Here is a 6,673-nt window from a genome sequence, read left to right as displayed (position 1 = left end):
GCTTTCCTAGCCCCAGAACAGGGCAGCCGTACCCCAGCCATCCATCAGAAACAGCCCCCACACCACACTCATCTCCAGACGATGCTCAAGCACTGTCTGGAAAAGTGCTGGTGAGCACAGGCTAAAACCATGCCAGGGACCGGGCTACCAGTTTAACAAGATGAATTCCGGTGTGCCAGTACCTGGAGCGATCAATGCCCTTCCTTTCTTAGTTTAGGATCGTTCTTCTTGAAATAGTTCTCTCTGTGCTTCTACTAGAAGAGAAAACTTAATTTTAACTTTTATATGAAATAAAAGCTCGTTTTAGAAATCAGATTTATCTAGGCAACAGCAGGTTTGTTTCAGACCACAACCTTTTGCTCCAGGTTTGCCCGTACACCAATCTTTTTGCTGCACAGCCCATTTGTGTCAGATGCAACCATTTGGCCTTACCTAAATTGGTTCAATCCACTGCAATACACTCAAGTATACTTATTTAAGCATTCGTAAATTCTTGCTTTTTAAACTACCAATGTTTCGAGTACATTTTGCCTCTGACCCTCTCAGTTAGCCTGCCTGTTTTCAAGTAAAACATACTGGAGTCTGTACTCTCAGATGGGGTGGGGGGGTGGGGGAATCTCACAATACACTGCATTTTCAAATGAGAGCTGTTAATTACCAAAATTATTCCCCCAGCAAGTCCAAAGGGGTTTTTGGTTCCTTCAAAAGACCCATGATTAAATACAATTATGCTCAGCGGTTATTCAGTGTGGTATCTCTTATTTATCATCAACACTAGTAAGGAGGCAGCCTGCATTTTCCTTCTACTTCCTCTGACTTCCAACGTTTTTACAAGGCCTTTTCATGTTACCTATTAATGTCAGTTATCCATCTTTTTGTACCTTAGATTTTATATTAACCCTACCTGATATGCTTTTACATTAGTTTTGAATTGTGTCCCTGTTTCTACTTCTCAAATGACTTTTTTAACACGTGAACATGATGCACAGCTCTCCGACTTCTTTTTCCTTTTCCCTTGTGATTTTATTCTAGATGCTTTGTTAACCGTCAGGTGTCCATGTATCCTCTTCCTCCTTCGAGTATCTGATCAAGAAGTCATATGCTTAGCGGGTAAAATTATCCAAAAATCCCAATTAAGATCTGGAGTTGCTACCAATAAACTACCACCACTAACGGATCTAAAATCACAACCTCACGCAGTCTTGAACAGCCTCTGCAAAATGCCATGGGTCGTTTATCAGCAGAACCTATCACACCATAAGGTCCGTAATTCCTCATCTAAGGATCCAATCCCCTCGGCAGCATTTACTACCCAGGCTCAACAGCCATTACAGGTATGTGGATCAAGTAGGCAGGCCACATCTACAAAAGTCTGCCTGAACACATCAAAAAATCAGGGGTTTTGAGTGTTCTATCCCTCACACCATGCACAACAGAATTCAACAGTGGAGACCGAGAGGAACAAGGTATTTGGGAACCTGGTACATGCGTGTAAATGTATGATTATGAAAACTGTGGTGCCTTACAGTAGCAGTGGTGTTGCATGTGTTACAAACACTGAATTTTGACAAACTATTTCCAGTAAATGTATCCCTCCCCCCAGCACTAGGAATTCCCTATGTATAATATAAATCGTGATATTCTCTGCTTTCTCCTTCAAAACAGGACCAGGTTACCAGCCATCTTTTAAGAGCATTTAGACTCCTGGTGCAGAAAGAAGTACACTGTATCTCAGGCTAGAAAAACATTTGTTCTCCAGATTTTTGCTTCTCATTTCAGGCAAAAATTCCAAACCATAGCAAAGTTTTTGCTTTCTGCTGCCACTGAATACCGGTTGCTGCACAAATAAAACAGAAAGAGGCTTAAGTCAAAATTTTAATACAGCTACTTTTTTTTTTTTTTTTTTTTTAAAAAAAAAATCTATGATTTTTAGTTTTCAGTAGAACCAAGTATGGTATGGGTGGCAAATTAAGGTACAGAGTGATGCAACCAGCACCACAAAGCAGGGCAGTGGCAAAAGCAGACCTCTAAAACTTGCAGGACAGCGTGAAGACCTAATAATGCTGTTCCACCCTCCATACAAACTAAAAAAAAAAAACCAACCCACAACAAAATAAAAGCATCTGACAATTATTTTTTATTCTCAGCCGAAAACGCCATAAAACACGTAATGAAGTTGACACAAATAACTTCTAAAACGTTTACTAATTACTTGGGGCTATTTTTCATTTTACCGATTCGCTGTAATGTCCATTACCACATGAAATTATACCAGTTTTTTCCAAAGAGATATTTCCAGTGAAGTCAGTGGGGATTCAACAAGGCCAGGACCATCATATAAATAGAAATCAGAAAATAGTATTTCCGTAAGAAACCACTCAGGTTTATTGGATTAACAGGCACTTACAAGTGACTCACACTGACACAGCCTATAGTAATCCAATCTATTTGCGATAAAAACAAATTCAAAGGAAATCTTAAATTTAGAAAATCACCTCTGTGGATTCTCACATGGTTGGTTTTATTATATGAAATCACATTAGCTGTTCTCTCCAAATGAGAGGACAAATAAATTAAAAGCTGAATTTTAGTAGGGTTTTTTTTTTTTTTTTTCCTTTAATACCATGAGTGCAGTATGTTCTTATCGGTAGTAGCTGCCACACTGAGCACGATTAGAGCAGGATAAAAGATCCCCGAGTGGAAGTGCTGTGCAGAACACAGCAGTTTTCCTGTCCCACGATCCTGCACGCACATGTTGCGCCAAAAGGAGTGGGAAGAAGAAAAGCCATTAAAGCCACATCACTACGCTTTCCTTGGGAAAATTAAGGTAGATGGTTACATCTATGATGGCAATCAGCAGGATTTTTTTTTTTTTCCTGCCTGTACACTGGTTTTGATTTCCAATCTGGCGTTTCTTGGGGAAATGTAACTCGTCTCTAGGGGATGTTACTAAATCTTAATGTACACTGACTGAGGTGTTCTGGCACAGACAACTGAAGTATCAATGCTTTACTGAAATCCTGAAGGATGCATTCACAGCTCTCACACCTCCTTTAAAACAGGGCAGCAAGCAGGGAGACTGCGACTGGTATGTAGCTTATTCTATAAATACTCCTTCGCAGCAATTAAAGAATTTGTTCTTTGATACAATACCGCTTAATATTGCCATAAAGAACAAGAGTCTTTAAAAAAACCTATTATTAAATATTCCATATGAAAAGAAAGTTGCAAATACAAGCAAAGGTGACACCAGCCAGAGCGCTAAGGACCTGGAATTGGGACTGCTATCTTTATCACAAATTACCTGTAAAACCTGTAATCAACACTACCTGCCTGCCAAGGATATTTGGGAGCCACCCATCTCCTCCCATCCTTAAAGAAAAGGCCCTGATCCATACGCAGAGCTGTAATCACTGGGTATACAGGTGAAAATTCATATCTAAGAGCCAGCTGCTCACCACGAAAGCTGACCAAGTGCATGCACCTCGTTCAGTTAGACTGAGGACAACGGTACATACAAAGTACACCATTAAAAAAAAAAAAAAAAAAAAAGACAAGCCTTTTGCTTATGCACACTTTCCTTCATGCATACACACCCAATCGTAACAAATTTCCATTAATGGCTACTCTACAATGCTAAAAAGCCTTGGGGTAACTAAGTAAGTGATCTATGTTGAAGCTAGAAATCAGAGTGAAAACTAGGTGTATTACTTTCATCACAATAAAGATATTCCCTCAGAAAGCCCCTGCACAGCAGAAGGTTTTTAAAAAAAAAAAAAAAAAAAAAAAAAATTTTATTACCATATTCTGCATCTCCTGTGAATTTGGTCATGACCACCTGGGGCCTTGCCCAAGGACACTCAGAAAGGTCAAAAATTAATCCACTAGTCAAAAATGTTGATTACATGGAAGAGTTTTAACACGCTGCAACCTAGGGAATATCAGGCAGAAAGGGATCTTAGCATGAAGGAGAGCATAACAGATGACAACCGAAATGGCAAAGTGCAAGGGGGTCATGCACAACCCTGGTTGTTTGAAAGACAAGGTTAAGAAATCCCATTTTCTGTTGCAGTGAGTTGGGTTTTGCAAGCGCGACCTCCCTGCCTTCGTGCATTTTTCAGATTTGTTTTTTTGAGAAATTCCGGCCTCTACATTACAGTAAAATGCCACAAAATTTTCAAATAGCTAGTTTTTGTGCTAACCCTAATTCGTAATCATTCTGGCCTTGCAACCATGGTGTGAAATTTACTGAGCTAGACAGCTGGGAAGGGGTGGGTGTGAAGAGAGGGGGTGGTGTTGGGTTTTTTTATTATTATTGCACTTCTGGTGTTCAACCCTTCCACTCTATGAAATCCATATTCGGAAGTCTGTAAGGATGAAGAAGATGCTTTTACTTACGGACATTTGGTCAGATTCTAAAAGCATCTGCACCTTCATTTGCAATGAATGAATTCATCTCCCTTCAAATTTACTTTGGTGTCCAAAAGATGTATTTCCAGCCTGTAGCCCTGAGTAAAATAAAAACTTGTACTGCTCAGAAAATTGTTTTGTCCAGGCTCTCTATAATAATTTTGATATCTTCAAAACCCTTTAAACAACTCCTACTGAGAAATGCTTTATAACAAAACCTATAAAGAAAACTACCTGAGTTCACAGTATTATTACAAAATTAAACCTTAACTGAAGTTCTAGGAAAGGATCACCAGTTTTTCATGTAAACCCGTGGAGAGTTTTGACTGAAGTTCTCAACCCTATCTACTCATGCCTAAATTTCGTATTTCATTTCCTATCCCAAACCAGAAATAACAGCAAAAGGGTTTTGCTCTGTAGTTTTCAGATTTCGGCCAAACCCAACACTAAGCATAATTCTGGATGGTGGAACTTGGCGGTGGACTGGAAAAAGAGGAAAAAAAACCACCAAAACATAAAACCCTACCACATTGAGACAATCCACAAAATTTAATCTGCTTTTACTACCTAAACGGACATCAGGCACAGCCCTTCATCAGACGAAGACAAATGCAGGCAGTTACGTTTTATGGGTTCATGTGCTCCTGTTACATGTTGGATCATCACGCCATCATATGGTGTGCAAATTTTCATAGAATCACAGAATCATTTAGGTTGGAAAAGACCCTTAAGATTGAGTCCAACCATTACCCTAACCCTGCCATCCCACCACTAAACCCTGTCCCTAAGCACCTCGTCTGCCCAGCCTTGAAATCCCTCCAGGGATGGGGACTCAACCCCTTCCCTGGGCAGCCGCTTCCAGTGCTTGGCAACCCTTTCGGGGAAGAAATTTTTCCTAATCTCCAACCTAAACCTGCCCTGGTGCAACTTGAGGCCATTTCCCCTCATCCTTTTACTTGTTACTTGGGAGACCAACATAACCTACCTACAATTGTTTTATAACATGAGTACAGGAGAAAGTGAAATGCGGCTCAATAATTATGCAACTGTTGGTCAACTTTTTGTGTTTCTCTGCCCCAAATCATCTACTCTTACCAATACTTTAGAGGTCACTACCCCTCACACATACCAAGAACTATGAAAAGCAGCAGTGGGCTGTTTCGTGGATCATCTCCCAAGGTAACATGTTCAAAGGTACACGATGTCACTGTATTTCAGCCTCCATAATATTTTCTTTTAAACAGGTCCAAGTTGTGTCGTGAGAAAACATTACCTTGTGCATGTCCCATTGAAAAGAATAATCTGTTCAACACCTGGTGATTCACTCACCCACACGTTAGAAGTCCACACGAAAATGATTCATTCCATCCGTAATAATAACCACCTGGGATACCAAAGTCCCCTCATCTTTTCCAGAGCTGGTAACTGCTTTCTTACGCAAAGCAAGTGGATGGCAGGCTTTCCTATTACAGCACGGGTGACGTGAAGGAACAACAGATATGGGATTGGGCCCTGGTAACTTTATAAACAATCTAGATAATAAAAATACTCGAGAGTAAGTTTGCATATAACTGAAGTATTGGCAGAGAACATAATAACACTCCATAGTGGCTGAAGACAACAACCAGTTTTAATCCTAACAAATCAAAATCACCCATGTTGGAAGGAGAAACACAGGCTACTCCTCCGTGACTTGGCACTTTCTACCCAGAAAAGGGCTCCGAAACAATTGTACTGAATCACCCTGGTATGGACTGCCAGTGCATGGCAAAGCCGTATTAAGGGCTTGGCTGATGACATCATCTTCCAGTGTTTATGAAACAAAACATGCTAAATGCTAAGCTAGAACTTCATGTCCAGTTCTGATATCCACACTGTGAAGATGCCAAAGTACTGGCAAGCATTCAAAGGAAGACCTCGGAAAACAGTCGGTCTGGCTGGAATACAGACTTCATGACACTAGGTCAAAGGTCTCCATTTTTAAGGAGAAGATGAGTATGAGACCTTGGTTTTATAGGTCTTTTGTGAATATGACAAATGACAAACAACCCTGCAATCCTTGGAGAGAAAGGCACAGCAAGATACTGCAGCCGGAATCACAGAATCACTTTGAGATCATTGAGTCCAACCTTTAACCTAACCCTGCCATCCCTCCACTAAACCCTGTCCCTAACCACCTCATCTACCCTTCTTTTAAATACCTCCAGGGATGGGGACTCTACCACCTCCCTGGGCAGCCCATTCCAGAGCCTGACAACCCTTT

At 40.6% G+C, this 6,673-nt stretch overlaps 1 protein-coding gene across 15 annotated transcripts in view; it reads right to left on the bottom strand.

Annotated features, from left to right (window-relative positions):
* Positions 1-6,673, bottom strand: part of LOC118453339 — a 122,745-nt gene that overhangs the window by 72,399 nt on the left and 43,673 nt on the right. For 6 of the 15 annotated variants that reach the window (XR_004843261.1, XR_004843262.1, XM_035903853.1 and 3 more), the window contains exon 4: positions 183-254. The exons of the other annotated variants lie outside the window; for them this stretch is intronic. The gene's annotated coding sequence lies outside the window, so the exon portion shown is untranslated. The remainder of the gene's footprint in view (positions 1-182; positions 255-6,673) is intronic. 15 annotated transcript variants of the gene reach the window in all.

Source organism: Egretta garzetta, unplaced genomic scaffold, assembly GCF_000687185.1.
Source record: "Egretta garzetta isolate BGI_Z169 unplaced genomic scaffold, ASM68718v1 scaffold260, whole genome shotgun sequence".
In the NCBI taxonomy this organism is placed as follows: Eukaryota; Metazoa; Chordata; class Aves; order Pelecaniformes; family Ardeidae; genus Egretta; species Egretta garzetta.
The sequence above is the reverse complement of the archived record's forward strand: the minus strand, read 5'-3'. Positions and strand labels throughout refer to the sequence as shown.